The sequence below is a fragment of the Triturus cristatus genome, chromosome 5_2 (genome assembly GCF_964204655.1).
Source record: "Triturus cristatus chromosome 5_2, aTriCri1.1, whole genome shotgun sequence".
NCBI lineage: Eukaryota > Metazoa > Chordata > Amphibia > Caudata > Salamandridae > Triturus > Triturus cristatus.
In genome coordinates, this window is record NC_140588.1 from 563950049 (window position 1) to 563972334 (window position 22286).

Consider the following 22286-nt stretch of genomic DNA (forward strand, 5'->3'; position numbering starts at 1 on the left):
ATCACACATCTACTCACATACCCGCACAGGCACTCACATAACTACTCACAGACCCATGCAGGCACCCACAGACCCACTCACAGACCCATACAGGCACTCACAGACCCACTCACAGACCCATACAGGCACTCACAGACCCACTCACAGAACCATGCAGGCACTCACAGACCCATTGCTCACCTATGCAGGCACTCAAACACTCATTCATAGACCCACAGAGGCACTCACACACCTACTGACAGACCCACACAGCCACTCACACACCCACTCCTAGACCCACACAGACACTCTCACACCAATTCACAGACTCACACAGATACTCACAAAGGTACTCACAGACTCACATATTCATGCAGGCACTGATGGACCCATTCACAGACCCATGCTGGTACTCAGACATCCACTCACACACCTATATAGGCACTTGCACACCCACTTACAGACCCACATGACCACTCACACACTCACTCACAGACCCACACATGCACTCTCACACCTACTAACAGAACCACACAGACACTCATAGACCCACTGTCAAAGCCACATAGGCACTCAAACACCCACTCAGAGATCCATGTGGACACTGACAGACCTACTCATAGACCCACACAGACACTCACACACCCACTAACAGTCCCACACAGGCCCTCATCTATTCTCTCACAGACCCACTCACAGACCCACACATACCCACTCACAGATCCATACAGACACTCACACACTCTCCCAGACACACACACAAACTCTTATACCAATACTACACACACCCATTCACTCAGCCACTGACACACTTAGAGAAACACTCACACACCCACTAACACACCCATAGAGCTACTCACCCATACAGTTATTCGCACACCTACTACAACACCTATACAACCAGCCACACCCTACTCATATACTGATAGAGCTACTCACACACTCACTCACACATGCATACAACTACTTACACAGCCACTCACATGCATACATCCTCTACACATTCACTCACACACCCATACAACCACTCATACAGCAACTCATACCATATTACCAGTCACACAGCCATTGAAATACCCAGTCACACACTCACCCACTCACACACCTCTCTAGTCTGTGACACACCTACTCATACACCCACACAGCCAGTAAAACACCTACTCACTCACTCACCCACTCACTGATCCATGCTGCTACTCACACACCCAGTTAGAGACCCATAAAGCCTCTTATACACTCACTCATACAACATCAAAACCACTGAAACACCTAGTCACATACCTATGCAGCCACTCCCACAATCATAGATACCCATGTAGCCAGCTATACGCCCACTGTATTAAATGTGCTATTGTTTTACAGAAATGGTTTTGGTTGAGGAAAAGCTGTTGATATGTGTTGAATGTGTGTTTTTGGTTTGGGATCCGTGATGCTCAAAACACTAAACTCTGACCCATAATCCGCACTATAACCATTTTGTCGGGAAGGAGGAGTATCACAGAGGAGAAGGCTGCAGTAGAATGAGGCATTTTTAAAGATGAAACATAGCTAAAGTGGGGGACAGCAAGTACAATATAAAATAACATATTTGATTGGATGGTGGACATGTGCATGGAACTAAAATTAGGTAGTGATCTGGAGAAAAAAGTAACTACATCTGTGATTGGTTTAAAAAAAAGATATATGTTGCTAGGGATATGCTTGACATTGCAACACGTGAACTGTTTATTTTTAAGCTAGTATGCTGCTCACAGAAAGTAATGTGTACTTTGACCTAGTGGTAGATGGAGAGGGCTACTAACATGGTCACCATGGGCACGGCACAAAAATAATATGGGGGAGGGGAACAAAAACGATTGCTCTGTGAAACTCAAAAAGAGTGGTGTGGAAACATTAGTAATTATGGAGTGTTTGGCTTTTAACTGAGTAGTTTCTACGAGTAAAACATAAATGCAAACTATTAATAGTATATTGTTAAATGCTGCTATGGGCTTCCATGTGGATCTGCGGATCCACCGCAAAGTTATACAGGGGGCTGAGCATTGTGGTGGGTCTGCGGATTCGCAGAAACAAAAAAACTAAATTGGGTTTTTCCAGGAAACATGGAAAGGGTTAAAAAAAACAATGACCATTTAGAAGTGGTATAACAAAAATAAAAGTTGAAAGGGGGGCTGTAATTCGTTAACTACAAAAGTATAAGAAAGAGCACATGCACAAGGGTAGGTATCTTAACTGCTTTTGTACTGAGCGTGGAGGAGGACTGTCAGCTCTGACTAGAGATTTCCAAAGAAAACAGATGTTAACAGCAATAGAAATTAAAGTTGGAGAACAGCAAAGAGCTTTTACAGTTATGTTAATTAAGCTGTAGTATAAAAAAGTCTATTTAAATAAAACATTGTGAGTTATGTAAGGTGAAAGAAAATGTGTTGATTCAAAACACTATACTAGAAGAAAAATAGAAGGTAGCATAGATGAGAACATTAACTAAAAACAGAGTGAGTAGCAAAGGAGAAAGAGGAATTGGTGTGTTGAAAATATAGCAATTTTATCAAGCCAGCATGATTGAATGTATTTTGAATTTAGATGTGGATGTTTGCTTATAGTAAATAATTTAATAGTATGTAATTTTCACCCCCTCACACAGTCAGACAGGCACGTACACGACCAGTTACAGTTCCATAAAAGCGCTTATGTAGACACCACTCATATAGCCAGACAGGGACTGCCACACTCAGTCACACACCCAGAAAACCATTCAGACCCATTTACTCACCTATACATACATTTACCTAATTATTTACACACCCATACAGGCACTGACACACCCACACCTGTATAGGCATACATGTATCTTGCACTTAGATAGTCAGTTACACACGCACTTACACACTTATATGCCCAGTCACCCACATATATATCTACTCACATACCTATTTACAAAAAACATAGTCACTCACACACCCAGTGCGAAACAGAGGCACTTACACATATATTCACATACCCACACAGCACTTATGTATGCAGTAGTAACTAAGCTAGTTGCACACAGTTACATACGCCAAAATTCACTAACACAGCCAGTAATCAATCCATAGAGCCACTTACACACACATTTACAGACCCATAGAATTACTTAGAGAGACAGTCATATGCTGGCATAGTTACTTACATCTCCAGTAACATACTCACAGAGGGACTGATACACTTATTTAGATGTGTACTCAAGTACTGACACTCCTAGTCACCCATACAGACAAGTAGCGCTTTAAACATGTCTTGGGCATACTACTGCAGAGCCTGTATGTGCAGTTTTACTGCCATGTTGGCATGGCATTTAAAACCCCTTTCCAGGCCTTAAACTCCTCTTCTACTACATATAAGTCACCCATAAGGTAGGTTGTAGGTAGGCCAAAGGGCAGGGTGGTATGTGCTCAAAAATATACATTGAGGGTACAGTGAGTTACATGTGAACTTAGAGGCCCATACGCCCAGTTAAACATCCAGTCTCTCACCCATACTGTGACTCACGTACTTATGTACAGAACCATAGAACCACTAGTACACCCAGTCAGACAGCAACAGAAGCAATTACACATTCACTCACCCACATACTACTTATGTATCCAGCAGTAACAGAGTCAGTTGCATATAGAGTTACATACCCCAACACTCACTATAACAACCAGTAAGCAATCCATACACCAACTTACATCCACATTTACAGACCCAACGAGTTACGAAAAGTCAATCATATAGTGACATCCTTGCACATTCAGTGACACACCCACAGAGGATCTGATAGTCACTCAGATATGTACTCATGTACTGACACTCCTAGTCACCCATCCTGACAAGTAGCCCTTTAAACATTTCTTGAGACTGCTACTGCAGAGCTTGTGTGTGCAGTTTTACTGCTAGGCCGTTTGACATTTAATACCCTTTGCCATAATTTAAACACTCCTTTTTTCACATATGTCACCCCTAAAGTACGGCCTAGGTAGCCCATTGGGTAGGGTGCTGTGTAGTTAAAAGGTAGGACGTACTTTTATGTTTCAGTCAATTACACATACACTTACAGATACATACACCCAGTTATATAGCCAGTCAACCACCTAGAAGGCCACAAACATACCTATTTGGTAAACCACACAGCCACTGTCACATCCAGACAATGACAGATTCACTTACACATTCACTCGCACACTCACACAGTACTTATGTTTCCACTACCAATAGAGCCACTTGCAAACACAGTTACACAACCAAACACTGACAAACGCAGCCAGTTACTAATCCATACAGCCACGTATATGCCAATTTAGACATCCATACAGTCACTGACACACCCAGTCACATACTGAGACTCCCATTTTCACCTTAGGAATTTGGGCAGTTTACCACTGCTAAATAGTGGTAAAGTCTCACCTAAACATGGTTTCATTGACTTATCCACAGTGGGTATATTAAATTGATCTATAAGTCCCCAGTAGAGTTCACTACTTATGCCCTGGGCCTGTAAATTAAATGTTAGCAGTGAGCTTACAGCACTAATTGAATCATCCATTCAAGTAGGCCTTTAAACAAGACTGAGCCCTGTCACTGCTGAGCCTGTGTGTGCACGTTACTGCCACTTTGACATGGCATTTAATACTTCTTGACAATATTTAAACTCTTTTTTACATATGTCACCCTGTCGGGGTGGCCTAGGGCAATCCGGAGGATTTGATTGATGAAATACCCTGGCATGTCAAAGGAACGGGCCCGAAACCACTCAGTTGCCTGTGATTTACTTACAGCAGTAAGCTGTCGGGCAACATCAGGAAGGAGAACAGGAAGTCCCTCCTTCTTTTTTCCACATCAGAATTGGGAGGAGGATAAGGGAGAAGTCATGGAACCAGGCCCATTTAAGAAGGAGTCGGAGAAGATTCAGGGGTCGCTGTATCTGTTCTGGAGTGGACCGATGTGAAGAGGAGTATTGAGGGAGGATTGCCAGAGCGGAGGACAGCAGAGACAAGCTTCGAAGGAGTGCTGTGGGAGTCAATGGACATCTCCAGGGATATTGAAGCTGGGGAGAAGCCAGGAGGCCACCATCAGGACGCTGCGCTGTTCCACACTCCTATCACTTGTACAGGTTCATTTCCTTACATGCCATTGGAAGTGGGCGGAGCTTGACACTGGGAGGGTTGTGTCTCTAGAATTGTGCACTACATGTGCCGAGAGCCTGTAAATTACATGCTAATCGGGGTCCTGCAGCACTACCAGTCGACAATTGCCTGCTACAGACATTGAACTGGACAAACTTAACACTAACCTTTTTCTCTCTCAAAGGAATTCTGAATTGTTTCCAAACAATACTCTCCTTTTTCAGAGGTGGCATTTTTTCCTGCTCATTCAGTACAGAGTCAGGTTGCGCTTGTTGGTCTTAAGACATACCTGCTTCTATCTGAAGTACTTGTACATAAAAGTGTATTTGTAAATAGTTAAATAAGTTATGTTATGTTTATTGTTTGGTTTAAATTGTATAATGTTACCTTCACAGATAACTTATTGCAGTAAGCTGGTACTGTTATTTGTTGAACATTTGAAGGTTTCCCCAAAACTGCTACAGATGGTGAGTATGCTTCTGCTCCAGTTACCTTCTTCAGCATGAAGTGATTGTATGTCCTTTCATGGATGGTTTTAACATGCTTTCACATGTAAATGTTGTAGACTTGTAAAGCGCACAGCTACCCCAGCAACGGGGCGTCCCGGCGCTGTAGACCGCTGGGGAACCCGTCCTGGCTATCCCTGTGAGATGGTCCCTTTCTGGGTATCTCCAAGGTGAAACCAGGCATCCCTGGCGTCTGTGGGGGGCCGTTGTAGAGATGAGGCAAGCTTAATGCCCAGAGTTGCCGAGTGTGTTCCTGGTTAGAGTAGGTACGGAGGCGAGAATTATCGAGTCCGTTTTGACCCTGGTCCACGACCCTGCCGCGTCGGGAATTGAACCCTGGTCCCTGGCCGATTCTCTGCTTACGGGTCTGCCGCCTCTAACTAGTGAGCCACACCTCTCCACATGGAACTTGTCCTATAAGAATACATTTTACCAGTCTCTCTTGATAATTGATTGCTGCAGACATTGCACTGCTCAAACTTGACAAAAACGCAACTCTTTCTTTAAGTTGTCTTGGTGTCTTTAATTTGAGTACTTTAATGTTAGAGTTTGCTTCTCACAAAAAATCATGCACGCCATACCATGGATATTCTGCACAACTGATGGATAGAAATCAAGTTGGTATTCCCAAATTTTGCAACATGCACTTGGGCTCACCATGACGCTGATACGAGCACCTTTTGGTCCCACGTTGGCATCCCATCAGATTTAACAAATTTGGAGAGGTAAAGTAAATAGACAGCAGCACTGCAAGTACATGGGTGGTGTCCTAGTGTAGTTAATCAGAAGTTCAGGCTTGGGTGTGTTTCTGTATTTAACAGTTAAATAAGCGATTTTATGTTTATTTGTTAAGTATTTGGTATACATTGTATTGTAATGTGTTAATAAAATGTATTTCTAAAGTTATAAAAATGTATATTACTAATTTAACTTATGGGGCACAGACACACCCATACAGGTAATCATAAATGAACTCACACACCTAAAGAGTCATTCACCCAGGCACTGACACACCCACTCATACACTCACAAACCCACTCAAAATCCCATACAGTGATTCACACACCCATTTACATATGCAAACACCTTTTTCTACAGTCTTTATGATAGTTTTTTCCCCACTATTCAATGATGATTTTTTTAACAGTATATCATTTATGGTGTAGGAGTATAGAACCTGAGAATAGTAAAAAAAAAAAAGGGAAAATGCACCCCAGAAGACATTTTTACAGTGACAAGCATGTGGCATTTTGTACAGTGAGTAACCATCTCACTTAAACCTTCGCAGGCAGTTGGTATTGTAATGACTGCAGCTGATGATGGTTCTCCCAAGGGTGCTGTTGAAGTGGACTGTCCTGATACACGTGCTTTCTCCTGCATCATCAGGTTGTAGACCCTTTCATGAACTGTTTTTAAGTGTTTCCACACGGAACTTGCGCCATGTGGATACTTCTTGGCAGTACTCCTGGATAACTGCTTGCCGCAAATATTACACTGCACATGTTCATCTGTAACATTCTTTTCCGCTGAAGGTATTGCAAAATGCTTCCATACATCACCTTGTTTTGTTCTTGCTGGTCTAAAGATATACCTGCATGTATCTGGAGTGCTTGTGCACAAAAGTGTATTTGTAAATAGTTTTTTTTTTAAACTTATTTTTCTTGCAGATTTGCACAGAATCACATCGCATATTTTGCCATATATATGTTACATTTTATCTTGGGCAGTCTATTGTTAACATAGTATATCCTGTCAATCTGTTAATGTTTTCATATGCCCACTCAACAGCTTCATTTACTAGGCATATCTATGGCTATTACAGTGCTTGAACACTTTCCCACACCGGAGTAGTGTGTGCAACAATACTTGTCCGAACTGTTAAATAGAAAAACAGAAAAGCAAAAAGAAACAATTTAACTAATAGTACAAAAGAAAAAAGGGAAAAACCTTGGCAGCAACTGGTGGCGGAACCATCTCGCGGGCAAAAATTATAAATCCTCTAGGGCGGGGCTATCGGGAATCTGAAATTGTGTTGTCGTAAGGGCTAGAGAAGGCCTATTTCTGCCCTCCAATGAAGGCTATTTATTTATATGTGGGAGTGAGGGTTTTCTCCATTCTCCAAATTTGGCTCGTGGGCGATAGGATTTGACACCTGTGTTGAGTTCTCCCCCCCCCCCCCCCCCTGGTCTCGACTGATGTTGAGTGTAATTCCTCCAACATGTGTCCCCATTCTTCCAGGTCTCGCTTTGAATTCTCATCCATACGCACTGCTCTCAGGCACCACTCTTCAGCCACACCCCATTATTGCATATCTGCCGTCCATTTGTCTATGCCAGGGGGTGTAGTGTGGGTCCAATGTATTCAAAATGACTAGGCTTAGAAGTGCAAATCTGTGTCTCACGCCGGTCCCCTTTTTTGGTATCGGAAGTACTCCCAGGAGACACTGTTTAATGGATACCTCCATACGCACTATCATAGTTGTATGGAGTACCTGGATCACTTGTTTCCAATATACGTGTAGGCGGACACAGTTCCAAGTCATATGAATAAATGTGGAGTGATCTGTACCACACCTGGGGCAACCCGCGCTATCTATAAATAGTTAAATAAGTTGATTTATGTTTGTTTATTGTTTGGGTTAAATTGTATTGTAATGTGTTGATAAAATGTATTTGTAAAGGTATACAATGTATATTACTAAGTGAAATCATGGGTCACAAACACAGCTATACAGGTACTCATACATTAACTCACACATCTATACAGTCACCCACACATATACTTACACACCCACTAAAAAAACCATAGTCAGACATGCCAATTTACACATGCAAACACCTACTTACATAGTCTCATACATCTATACAGTCATTCAAACACCCACTCACACACCAAGCCACACACCAATATAGCCACTTATACACCCAGCTATATACTGATATACCCACTAACACACCCACACACCAAGACAGCTACTCTCACACCCACCCATACACTGTTAAAGCCACACAGAGACTGACACATCCATGCACAGACCAATACAGTTACTGACACACCAAGGCACTCACCGATGCAGCCACTGACAGAACTAGGCTCGCACTGAAACAACCGCTGACACACCCAAGGACACCCCGATACAGCCACTGATATGCCTAGACACCCACTGATACAACTACTGACACACCCAGCCACACTCTATTAGAGCAGCTGACACACACAGGCAAATACGTATACAGCCAAGGACACACCCAGTCACATATAGATACAGCCACTTAGGCATTCAGCCAAATACTGATACAGCCTATCAAACACTCATACACATATTGATACAGCCACTGCCACACCCAGCCACATACTAATACAGATGCTAAAACACCTAGGCACACATTGTTACACTCTGACACACCCAGGAATGCACAGATTATTAATGTTATTGTTAACTGGGATTTATAAAGCGCATGTTCACCGACAGGTATCTTAGCGCTGAGAGAGAGAGAGCGAATAAACCCCGCCAAAGATCAGCATGTACAAGCTCCTGGTATTGGCCTATGTTGTGCCCCAAGCTTCTATAAAAAGAAGAGTCTTAAGTTTTTTCCTAAAGGGGAGAAGGGTGGGTTCCCTATGTAGGCTCTCCGGTAGCCCATTCCACAGTTGAGGAATCACTACAGAGAAGGCTCTGCCCCCTTTGGAGGTAGTTTCGAAGCACGGGCAGGCCAGTAGGCCTGCCTCTGACGAGCGGAGAGTACGTCCTGGCATATAGTTTTTGAGGCGCTCCTTGATGTAGACTGTGGCCTGGCCATGAATGGCTTTGTGAGCAATGCAAAAACCTTTAAACCGGGCTCTCTGTTTGATAGGGAGCCAGTGCAGCTGCTGCAGTAGCGGAGTAGCATGTGCCCATCTTGGGAGCCTAAAGACCAGCCTAGCTGCGTCGTTCATGGCAACTTGTAGTTTGGTTAGCAAATTCTCGGGGAGACCAATGTACAGAGCGTTGCCATAGTCCAACCACGACAGATTCATTGCCAACATGACCATCCGCAGTGTAGTAAATGAGAGGAGGGGAGCCAGTTTCCACAGCTGTCTCAGTAAGCCCACGCAGGTTTTATGCCTAGGCTTTTTACGACCGGGACTGGCGTAGGGGTGGTGCCCAATTCTCGTGGCCAGCCTTACATCCACAGTGGATCCAGTGGGCCACTTCCTTGTCAGCTACTGATGTAGACGAGGTCTTTGACCCTACACTCAGAACACAAGAACTTCTCCAGTATGAACAAGAATACCCCATGTCAAATGAAATTTTGCCTCTAGGCCAGTATAATTACATAATCTATTCTTATGGTTCAAACCATCCTCTGAATGGCCATTGGTGCTGCCACTTACTCAACTTCTCTTGCCTTTGCCTCTGCACTTCACGTAAGTTCTGCCACTTGAAACCAAGCCATTTCAGATGTTGGGTTCAATTATTCTGTCGCTGGTGTTGCTGTTGATGGCTGTGAGATAAAAGCTGTGCCCTCTCTGGAGGTTGATGGTTGAAAGCCAGAACGTCTGCACAGACCTCTAATTTCCAGCCATTCTTTTTCCAGGTCTCTTGATGTGTGAAACATCCCTTTCTGAAAAAGGAATGAAAGAGGCCAGTATGTTTTTGTTCTGTGGATCAAGTATTGTGTCATATATGTGCTCTTTGGAGGACACAAACTCTCTTTGCAGCCTTAAATAAACACCCAAGTGAAGAATTAAGCTTTGAACCAATTCATATGCTGCTTTGTTCACACCAGCAAACGTTTGCGACACCTTTTTCAACTGGTCCTATAGTAGATGCAATAACAGGATTGCTTGGCTCATCGTACTGTCCTCCTTGCTTTCTTCCCTTGTAAAAACCTCAAAAGGAAATAGCATTTGTCTCAGAAATTTGACTAGCCCATATTTGTCTATCTCCATGGTTATGCTTCTCAAGTTGCAACCCCTCTTCTTTGAAGGACATAGTTGGTGATTAAGCTGTACTGATTAAACAGATGTGTAGTAGGTTGACTTCCAACGTGTTGGCACCTCCTGTATGAGGGGTTTGACTGGTACTCTATTAGCATGCTGAATGATCCTCAACTGCTTCCGAGCTTTAAAAGAATAACTGAAATTAGTGCAGATTCTTCGGCAGGTGGCCAGTATGTTGCTGGCCATGTCATCTTTTTTGAGAAAGTCCTGCACAATCAAGTTGATGCAATGCGCCAAACAAAGGAACCTGAAATAGCCACAATCTGCCATGGCCTTGACTATATATTTGCTACTGTCCATGGCAACAAATCCAGTTCTGAGATCACTGGGTTGAAGCAATTCAAACACATTGCTATTAAACTATTCCAAGATGTTTGCAACTGTATTGGGTTTCTCCATGGTAACACTGCTGCTATTGCATGAAGCTGAACGCCCTTAAAACATTCTTCTGCGGTAAGACGTACAGATAGCTGTTGCCTAATCCCCATTAAAGGGATCAGGTTACAGTGATACACATGTAATCAGTTGCTTGACAACTGACCCACATGTCTGTAGTCAGTTAGATAGTGTGAACAGCACTCTGCTTTATAGCTTGGCCAGCACATCGTGATGGAGCGATGGAACAGCAACTCTGGCAAAATAGGTTCGGCTGTGAACCTTCCATTACAGGCAGATGGCTGCCACAAATTATAAAAATCCCATTCCTTCCACAAGCGAAAAAGGGAGGAGGTCCAGCACTAACATTTTAGCCAGCTTCTCATTGTACAAACATGCCTCTGGGTGGGCTGCGTTCATAAGACCCCTTCTGCCTAAACATGCCTTTAATAATAGCTTGTATTTGTTTTTTCTGGTGCTACGGACACATGCAACTTCTGGAGAGAACCAAGAGAAGGTAGAGGTAGACTCAATGTGCATCTTGGGGGAATCACTGTATGTAGCAGATGTATCTGCATCTGAGTCTTGTGTCATTTGGAAGCTGCTGATGCAGGTGATGCTGGCACACTACAGGACTGCTTTGTGTAATGCCCCCCAGTGACGTATCTAGACACTTTGACGCCCATGGCGGACGCTGCCTTTGTAAGAGCGGGAGGGGTGGAGGCCCCCATCCCCAAAACTCATGCCAACCGGGGTGGACCACACCCTCGCCCCCTCTGGCTGCAACACTGATGCGGCCATTTTCCTCTTCCTTATTACCATCTTTTTCTTCTACCACTGTGCAATCTGCTGCCTTCCCTCTCTCATCTCCAGTACCAGCTATCTTTTTAAGGTGCTTCTCCCACCGGATTGAATGATGTTTTATCAGATGAGACGCTTGGCCTCCAGCAACGTAGTGAAAACCTGGCTTACCTTGACGAACACTCGCGTGGCAAGTGTAGCATATTGCAGTGTTATCCTCTTGCCTGCTAATTGTAAAGAATTCCCAAACTGCTGAGGATAACTTTTATAGTGTGCCAGTGCCGGTTGCTGAAGAACTGGAGGTAGGTGGCTGTGTAGTTTGCCTCTCTGTAGGGTGTACAAATATGTAAGCCAGTGGTGGTGGTGTTGGAACCACAGCTCTCTTGGCAGGTTGAATAGGAGAGGTAATATTGGTGTCCTCTGAGCCCCCCTCCATACTGACAATCACTGGCTTCTCCTCATGACTGTCACTTTCCATAATTCTAAGGCTTTCCGGAACTTTCCTTTTCCTTTGTCTCTCAGGGCAGGTCTCATACTAAGCCGGGGTCCAATCCATGCCCAGATCCTCAGAAGGGGGGCATGGAGAAGATGATGGAGCACTCTTTCTTTTTCTTGCCGGAGATTGTGATGCCAATGATTGAAAGCCACATCTTGCTCAGGAAGAAGTTCAACTTCCTGTTCTGCTCCTACTTCAGAAAGAACTGTTACTGGCTGTTGCTCCAATTGTCCACTTTCCTGCAATGGTTGGGTACTAGTCTGCAACTGAGAAAAATCTAGTTCAGACTTGCGGTTGTCACCATGACTCCAGTGGCTGCATCGCTGAGACACATGGGCTTGAGCTTAGCCTTAGGTTGGGGTTGTGCTGTTGATGATGCAGGAGTGCTGTTCCCAGTCTTTTGCTGCTCAAAGGAGGGTGCACCTGCAGCAGGCACACCATGTTTCATGAAAAAGGTAGAGGCCAGCAAGCTAGTGGTGGCAATATACTTTTTCTTCTCCTTACTGGCCACTTTCTTGGCTGGAACACCCTTCTTTGGGGCCATCTTCAAACTCTTTCTCAACTCTGGCAGTTGCCACTGAGCTGCAGAAGCAGAGGACAAATCAGCTGTTGTGCATCACTGACGGCCTTCTGTTTGGGTGTTCTGTGTGTGCTAATGTCGCTTAAGCCCCTAACCACAAGCAAATAAGAAAATAATTCAGCGAGACATGGAATTTGTAGTTTGAATCTAAAGACAATATAATTTAGTGAGGTCACATCACAAATAATGAACAATAGGGTATCCATTCCTAAATCATAACATAATATTTCATTAACATACGGATTGAAAAGTTCACTTTATGTGCCTCTTAGACATATGAGATGCCTGGGATAGGCAAGGGGTGCAAGGTGAAAATGGAATAATCCTTAAAATCATTAAGGCTGGTATGCACCTACGGGGTATGGTAGGCGGCCTGTTCAAGCCAAGGGAAAATGGAATAATCCCTAAAAAGATTATTGCGGGTGTGTCCCTATGGCAGGTGGTGGGTGCAGGGGGAAAATTGAATAATCCTTAAGAAAACTATTGCTGGTGTGCACCTGTGGCAGTCAGCAGGTATAGGGGAAATTGGAATAATTTTTAAAAACATTATTGCTGGTGTACGCCTATGGCAGGGGGCCAAGCATCCAGAAATTGTGCTCGGGACACCAAATCTCGCTCACCAGTTCGCTTGCTGGAGCCTTGCATTGTTGCAGTTATCATTGCATTGCTTGAACATGTACAAAATACTACCATGTGATGACTGGATGGAATTCGTCCGGAACTCCGCGTTGAAGAGTAACACAGAGTGACCAAAATTCCGATAGCGGAATGACATTTTCCGCCCACCCCTAATCAAGGCATATCATGAAAAATATAGGGTTTCAAACAAATAGGTCAACTAGGTCAATCTTTGCCAATTCCATGTCGCTATGTATCGTGATCAGTCTCTTAAATGTCCACTTGCAATCTATCTTTAGATGCCTAAATGGCATCTCATTTAGAAACTTTGATGGATCTCTGAAGCACGGAGGCCTCTCTGTCCATGTAGATCTTGTAGTATAAACTCAAGCTATTGTTTTCACATTAGACAGAATTTCCACTCCCATCCGTCCTAAGACACCAAAAAAAAAATCCCAACAAGTAGTTCCAAACAAACTTGCTGAACTAGAAAACGCAGGAGCTCCCATGAGCACAAACAAATAAAAACTGGTTTTTGTGAAGATCACCAGCTACAAAATCCACCTAATAGTGTATGAGAAGGTAAATAGAGACTTATACTCCACATGATGGCTCATTAGAACTGCTAGTAAGAGTAGGAAACTTTTTGAAAACATTATTATGCATGCCTTCATCACCACCCCTTGCGAACTGTGAAGAAAGGTGGTTCACTATCTGGTATGGTTGTGTGATCTCACCATGTAATAAAATAAAGAGGCCTGGGGGCAGGCAATTCATGCAGTTTTGCATTGCCGAATTCTGCGAAGTGCCCAATAACTCTGCGAGATTCTGTGGGACACAGCAAGCAAGTGCTCATCTGTCTGTTCATGTTGCTTTTTTTTAATGCGAGTTGCGCAGTTCACGCTGCAAAAATCTGTGTGATTGGCGCCACATAGTTCTCAGTGGTGTGGCCATTTGGTTTTTTACTTGCTCTCTGTTCTGTGCATGGTTCTGGGCTTAATTTTTCAATCTAGTCTAATCTATTCCAATCCTCCTTTTATCCCACTCATCCACCCCTCATTTACCTTTACTTTATCAGTGTATTTCTTTGTCGTTGTGTACTTCACATTTTTGTCTTTTTTTAATTTTCTGTGACTGTTAGTACTTACTTTTGTTTTCCCTTTTCATGTTTAGTTCTTTCTTTCTCCTTCTCTTACATCCTACTTTTCCTATTCCTGTTTTTCTCCCACCCAGCGCCATGTCAGAGCAGCGAGAGAGTGAAAGCAGTGGCACCAGTGTGGCTGCTAGCTGCACACCTTGTGGTCACTGGCACCGTGAAGGGGTGCTGCCCCACCCCATTTTTTTCTGATGTGGAGGTGGCAGCACTTATTTTTCATATCCAGTGCCACCTCCACATCAGAAAAACAAATGAGCCTGCAGAAACGTCTGCTACTGTGGGGAAGGGTGCACTGGTGCATGCGCCGGAGCACTAGGGTCCAGCGCACCATGCAACAGTTGACGGGGCTCGGTGAGTAAATATTTCATTTTTCTGCTCTACAATGCTAATATTTTTTTTTCAAATAGCACGCTTCTCAAACTCAGAAGTAAGTTAAGTTTATGTTCCAAATATCATGTGATCCAGTTTGAGCTAGCCAGGTGCTCAACGCTACCTAATTTTACTCCTCGTGTCAGCACTCGCTTAGGCTAATTATATTGGGGAGTCATGCAGACTCCTCTGTCCTGTCATTTGAAAAGTGGTACTAGTAATATCAGTGAGTTAGTGCTCTCTGTGCATTTCTTAATGTAGCTCATACATTCCCAATCTATTGATATGTAGTAATACTATTATACTATGCATTGAAAAGGGAGACTAAGTTGGCCCATCAAAGGGGAGTGAGAAGCAAACATCATTCGTTGCAATGCATTAGTAGTTCCAAATGTATTTTAGGAAATTAGGAATAGGGCTTAGGTTTTGGAAATTAGGACTATGTTAACTGAACAATACGAGTGCTATAGGGGATCTGATTTAGAAACGTACAGTGTTACTGCGTTTGCCTGTCAAAATATTTTTGGGGAGATTAACAGTACCACTAATCTATTTTTTTATCTTCTTTATTTCTAACATCGCCACCCAAGGGCAAGAAAAAGAGGGCATCGTCAATGGCGGGTCCAGACATGGCTGCCACTACCAGGGCAGCGGCATGTGGAAGTACCACCACCAGCTTCGTGGTCGTGGTCAATAGCTCTGCTGGTCCCAGTAAGTCCTGTTATTATTATTATTTCCCTAACTTTTACCTCTCCCCACTATTAGAATAATTTTGCGTGGTTTATTCTTTTTCATACTGTCTCTTTTTTCCAACTACTTTCTTAACTAATGTTTGTTAAATTCTTGTTATCCCCGCATTATCCTGCTTTTCTATATTTCATGTTTGTGTAGCTGACTTCCTACTGTCTGTACTAGTAGTCTGAAGCTTTCTTCTGCTTTGTTAGTAAGCTTTCCCTGTCCCCTTATATATCTGGACTGGTACTGTAAGGCTAAGATAACAGATTTTAGGTACTCTACTGTGACGAATGCAGGCCAAAATAAGCTATTTTTCTATACGCATGTTTGTTGAGAAGGCTTTCTTTTGCTTGCTCATGCTCAAACAGTAAAACGAGAGAGTGCCCATGGTCATAGTGTACCCCCACCCCAAATGTTGTGGTGTGTTATCATTCATTTTATACCAGCAGTTTCAATGACAGTGCAGTAAGGCAGGAAGTAGTATGAGATCAGGGACTGACTAGGCCAAAGCTTAGCACATGATGATGATTAGTGACACCCCACTATTCTAAAGCAAAACCTTTACCTACCTGCAATAATCCCATTAACTTACCCTTCAGTAGAGTAAGTTAAGCTTCTTTTCCTTACTGCCAAGCAAATGTATTGGTTGAAAATATTTTGTGGTGGAGGGCCAGTGAGTAAAATGAGAATAAGTGCCTAATTTCAAGTTTTGCTGATGGGATACTCTGTGATGAATGTGTCAAATAAAATCTATATCCAGTTCCTTTCCCTGTGCTGTATTGCATGGTTTTTCTCACCGTCTACTTACGGCAGACAGGATATAAACATCTTAAATGTTACCCATGTATGTAGTATCATTATTCTTCTTTTGCTCTTTGGAGTCAGGGTAGGATTGAAGAGCATTTTGAGAAGAGGAGGGCCATTAGAATTAAAGTAAGATAATTGTCAATCACAGCTGCCATGGCTGCAGACTGCAGAGAGAAGCAAAGTATTCCACACGTTAGCTAGCATGCCTCCATTAATTTAGCACAGCAAGAATACTTGTACTCCATAGTTCATAATGCCTTACACATTAATGAGAGGTAATTTATTTTTATTTTTTCACACAAAGTGTCTGTTTTGTTTTTTTATTAGGAAATCATGTAAAAGAAAAAAAATCACTCTGTTTGTTTAATCTGGTCTTATTCTGCTTTAATGTGAGGCATGTATGGGTAATAAATGGCCCTGTGACTATCCTAATCACATCAGATTCCAATGGCCCTAGGGGGCCAGCAATGTACTGATACTGTGACACAATATAATTTTAAACAAGAGTTTTCACAGAGCAATGTTTACTTTTATTTATTTTTTTGCTTTCTTGATATACCATCACCATCTACACTACAGGAGATAGCAGCATGACTGCGGCGGCAGAGGTCGGAGGATATCCAGGCTGAGTACCATCGGCTGTTGGCTCTGAAGGAGGAAGAGGCTGAGGCGACAGCATCTGCCACTGCCCCGGGCCCCAGTTCCTCCAGCCAGTCTCCAGTGCCTCCATCCTCCCAGTAATAACATCACCAGTGCTGTCGGCAGCTGACAGCCTCATGGAATACCACTGCTGCCCCGTCCCGCCCAGACCACCAGCTTAAATGCTGCGTGAGCTGGCGCAGCTTCACCTGTCAGGTGGCACACCTCGAAGAACAACAGCAGCAAGTCTGGACTTGCATCAATAATTACCTCTTCAAAGACATTTTTTTATTTTTTATTTTGGTGGGAGAGACCTTTGTTGTGGGTGGAAAAGTGGGAATTGGGAAGGACAGTTGGGGCAGTTTTAGACTTTTCTTTTCACATTGGACATTGGTTGGAGCAATATTTATTAGTTTAGGGAGAAAGGTGGGCCTGTTGTGGGTGGAGAGGGTGGGTTTTTCTGTTAAAAATTAAAGGGGAAAAATTATTCCAATACTTTATGCCTGAAGTATTTTTGGCGGTGTTTTACTTTTACTTTGCACTGCTAACTTTTTGAGCAGTCTGTTTTTTTGATCCGCTTATCAAAGTGTATACCAATTAGTTATAGTTAGTTATACCCTTGTCCTTCTACCCACTGTAACTATATTGATCATTGGGGGGCATGCTGCCATTGCCTTTATTGCCTACAGCAACCTAGATAAACATGACATAATTACTTATCTGCAGTAGAAGTTAATTACTTACTAAACTACTTCACTTCACTCCATAGTTCTCTTACCTGAATAGATAAAGCAATGGCTGCTTCTTCTCTCATTTGAACCAGCACATATGCTCAGCAGCTTTTCCCAAATGACCTCTTTCCAGTCCACAGAGCTGAGTAGCCTCAGAGTTACCATCAGCATGGTTTCCCTTTGAAGTCAAAAACTCCCTTCTTCCGGCTGTTGTTGAGGTAGTCCCACCCTGAGTCCTTCCATCCTCCACCTGTCTCCGAGTAACAAATCAGTCCAACTCCATCCCGACCCGAGCGAGATAGGCCTGTAGTGCACTGCTGTTGAGGAGCAAGAAGAGAACCAGAATTTGACTAGGGGGCTTATTTCATAAACCAACCTTGGCGAGGTGAGAGGCAGTTGGGCTTTGTGGCGAGGCTCCGAGGCTGTGAGGCTCGTGAGGGTCCTGTCCTACTGCGCCCGGTGTGGCCGTGCTCTGCGGTCCCTAGCGGACTACATTACCCAGAATCCTGAGCGGGGCACTTCCGCCCGACATCGCGCCCGGAGGCGCTGAAATACCGCAAGGCTCCCCCCGCGTCGCGGGACGCGCGCGGGCGGCGCCGGGCTGAGCCCGGGCAGAGGGCGGGCCGTCTGAGGCCGTCAGAGGACGAAGGAGGTCGGGTTGGGACTATCCCTTAACATCTTGTTATATTCGTTTGAACTGGGGTGAGTCCTGTAAAGTACTTTTAGCAGTGTTGTCATATATTCATATGTCATATGACGAAGGGGCCTTCCAAACCAAGTACAAGGGCAGCGGGCATGGGGACATTGGACAATTTTTTAAAACAGGCTGAAACTGCTGTAGTTAATGAAATAGCCCTGGTTGAACGTCGACTGTCCCTTGACCCCACTGGACATCCAAGTATTTTGCTACCTCCGGCAGACATTCCCTCTTCCAATGCACCTCCGGCTGCATTGTATCCCCGTGTGATTCCCAATGTGTCAATTGTGGAAGATTGTCAACTGATTGTTACTGCCCCCTTACATATATATAGCACAGTCCCCTCACCTGTGGCTATACACACCAGACAGTCTAGGGCCAAAAGCGATTTGATGACTAATGGGGGGAAAATTGTCATGGGGAAAAGAAAGGCTAACAAAAATCCAGAGGGTAATCGGAAACAGGCGAAACAACCAAGGACTAATACCATCGCCTCAGGGTCGGATCGAACTAACAGTAGTTTTTCACATCTAGATAGAGCGGACCCGGGAGAGAGAAGGTGTGATTGCTCTAATTCAGGCACGGACAAGAGTAGGGAGACACTCATGTCGAGCCTTGTCACAATTATGGATGCTCATCTCGGGTCACTTACCCAGCCCTTAATGGATACTTTGAAGCGCATTGAGGACCGTATTAGTGTTATTGAATCTCACCTTAGTATCAAGGTGCCTAAGACAGGCCCAAGTACCTTGGTAGGGGACACACTTAGTACAGTTACGGCCTCCGTTGATAACTTGTTGAACTCAATGATTACTCCATTACAACAACCAGTTCTTCCTGTAGTGTCTAACAGTTTGGGATCTAATATTCCCCTATCATCAAAAGACATCCTGGGAAATACTCATGGAAAGGAAGGGCAAACACAGGTTAAGGGGGGGGGTCACATTCTTTAGTACCCCAACGTGGAGGGGATTTGTCATTACACCTACCGGTAGAGGCATGCCCTTACACTATAATCTTAGCCAACGTTCCTAAATTGGAGTCTGATAAAAAGGAACATTGGACCTCCCTGAAAAATAAGGCTCTCCACTATTTGTCAAATAAAACGGTCCTGGGTCATCATCTTGACAACCATTTTATGATGATCAGAAGGGTTCCATGGGTGGGCAAGACTGTTAAACACCTGGAGGGAGACTGTATTGTTGTAAGTTTTAGATCCCCAGGGCTGGTGAATGACAGGCAGGGTCATTTGGAATCCATAAAGAGTTTGTGAATGTTCTCCCCTTGGGTTTTTTCTACCCCCCATTTTATACTAGACCGACGTTTATTGACCAACCCAACAGACTTGGCCCTAATAATTTTGCTGTCCCAGTCTCGAATAGATTTGATGTATTTTCCAATTTGGAAGAAAATGAGTGACTAGGGACACGTGAACTAAGTATTACCCCTGACATACGGGCTGTTGTCCCTGAAGCCGTGATATCGCCAAATAATGTCTCCACTTTAGTAAGATTAAATCAGGGATCACCGGGTTTCTCATCTAAATTGATCACCTGGAATATAGCAGGCTTAAAAAGTAAATTAGATGACCCTGCTTGGAGAGAACTAATTGGTCTGGGTGATATAATCGGCTTGCAAGAAACATGGGACACAGAGGATACGTTGAGTATTGATGGGTATGTTAGCTTTTTTGCATCGGCTACCCCGACTAGTATGGGGAGGGCGAAGGGGGGGCTGGTTACATTAATTTCGGCAAGTATTCCTGGGTCATTGACCCAATTAGAAACAGGTTCACCAAATTGTTTGGCAATCCAAATTTCGATGATCGAGGGATCTGATATTTTAATTGTTAATTTTTACAATTCCTATGACAGAGTTGCCACGACTGATCACCTGGCCGCGTTAAACCGTTTTTTGGTTGATCACAAGGAGACCAACAAAAATAATAGTAAGAATTGTCTTACCATAATAATGGGTGATTTTAACATCCATGGTTGCTCACATAAGTGCTTTTTCTCGGATCCTTTGGGTCCGACTGAGTTAGGGGATGCACATTTTGAACATACAGTGGCGGGAGATCTTCTCGAAACCATACTGGCAGACCATGGTTTGCTACTCCCTTTTATGGTAGATGATAATATACCCACTTTTAAAGGAAATGGGAAAAATTCAGTTATTGATTATATTTTTGTTAGTTCAGTCTGTGGGGTTAGTATCAACAGTTACATGGCGACTTGGACCCATTTCAGTGACCATAATCCTGTGATCCTTAGTATTTTGAACCTCTTTAAAAAACCTGTTAAATCCCAAGTTAGCGTGGATAAATCTGATATCCGTCCTACAGATCAGGATCGCAGAATTAGGTGGAATAAAGTTATTCCAGGCAATTTTTACAATAATTTAAAAAGTAAGGTAAGACCTGAATTAAATACGTGCCTGGACTTTGAAGCAGGGAATGATGAGGTTCTGGTGGCATACTCTGTAATCTGCTTGCAGATCTTTGCAGACTTGAGTTGCCCAGGTAATTACAAGGATAAGGCCGAGTTGGGGTGGTTTGATAAAAACTGCTCAAATGCAAATAGAAAGTTGAAGGCCGCCCTAAAATCCAAGCCAGTGAATAGGGTTATTGTTGCTGGGTTGAGGAAAGAATATAATAAAATCTTGGACATTAGGAAAAAGAAGATTAGGGAGGACGCGTGGGAAGAACTCTCTGGCGTGGATGTCCTCAGAAATAGCGCCAAGTTTTGGTCTGTGGTAAATAAACCCTTCTTTCGTGACACATGTAATGACCAATTAGATTGCGGTATCGGGAAACAATCATGGCACTCCCATTTTAAATCAGTCTATGAAATGGGCACCTGTGGGGAATCGAGTATTTCTTCCCCTATTGTGAACCCATATACTTTATTAGTCTCTAAGACAGAGGTGGCTGAGGCCATTGGGAAAATGACAAGCAACAAGGCTCCAGGTCCCGATGGTGTCCCAGCGGACCTCTTTAAGTCTGATCTTGAGACCTGGTCCATAGTATTAACAAATGTTTTTAACAGGGTATGTATCGCAGGTATTCCGGACACTTGGTCCGAATCTGTGATCATACCCATTTTTAAGAAAGGGAACAGGGGGGACCCTAGCTGTTATCGGCCTATCTCCCTTATTGATTCAGCAGTGAAGGTTCTGGGCCGTGTGGTTCTGGCCAGACTAACAGACTGGCTAGAAGACACGGATACCCTCTCGTGCCTACAATATGGGTTTCGTAAGGGGCGCGGGACCATAGACCAAAGCCTGAACCTTCACCTTTTAATAGGCAAATATACCATAGCTAAAAAAGGGACGTTCTATCTAGCATTCATGGACTTGTCCTCGGCGTTCGATCGAGTAAATCGTTCGAAACTATGGGGGTTACTCCTTAAATGTGGCATAGATGCAAATATTGTGTATTTCCTTGCGGATCTACATAGAGACCTCACTGCCACTGTCAGATATGATCGCCTTGGTTATTGCACGGATAAGATCGGACTCACTAATGGCGTTAGGCAAGGTTGTATTTTAGCCCCCCTGCTTTTTACACTTTATATTAATGATTTGGGCTCTGTATTAACTGAGTCATGCAAGGACATCCCCAGGGCGGGCAAATACGCCATCCCGGCATTATTATATGCAGATGATGCCG